A 390-nucleotide genomic window follows, 5' to 3' on the forward strand; every position below is an offset into this window, starting at 1 on the left:
TTGACAGTCCATGAAACAACTCGAGTTTTGCATGACTTCACAGCGGGGCGCCTGACGTCAGGCGGTCACGTGGAGCCGCCTCCGAGTATATCTTTAACGGGAAAGTAATCTATCAGGCAGTCGGGACCGCCGCGCTGCCAAAGTGGCGAGCGAGGCCCCGCGACCCCCGGCCTCCTGCCCCCGCCCCGCCCGGCCGCCGGCAGCTCCGTCCCCTCCCTCCGCCGAGGGGGGCAAAAAACAGCAGCCAAAAAAAAGCCAGATCAGAAGAGGAAAGAGGGAAGAGGAGGAAAAAAAAAAAAAAAAAAAGCCGGCGCGGAGGGCGGCGGAGCGGTGCGCGGCGCGGCCGCGGAGCGGAGCGGTGGAGCGGCGGCGGCCCGCGGAGCGGCCCCA

This window comes from Corvus kubaryi, unplaced genomic scaffold (genome assembly GCF_017639235.1).
Source record: "Corvus kubaryi isolate FWS band 111438036 unplaced genomic scaffold, C.kubaryi_AGA036_p1.0 37334, whole genome shotgun sequence".
Classification (NCBI taxonomy): domain Eukaryota; kingdom Metazoa; phylum Chordata; class Aves; order Passeriformes; family Corvidae; genus Corvus; species Corvus kubaryi.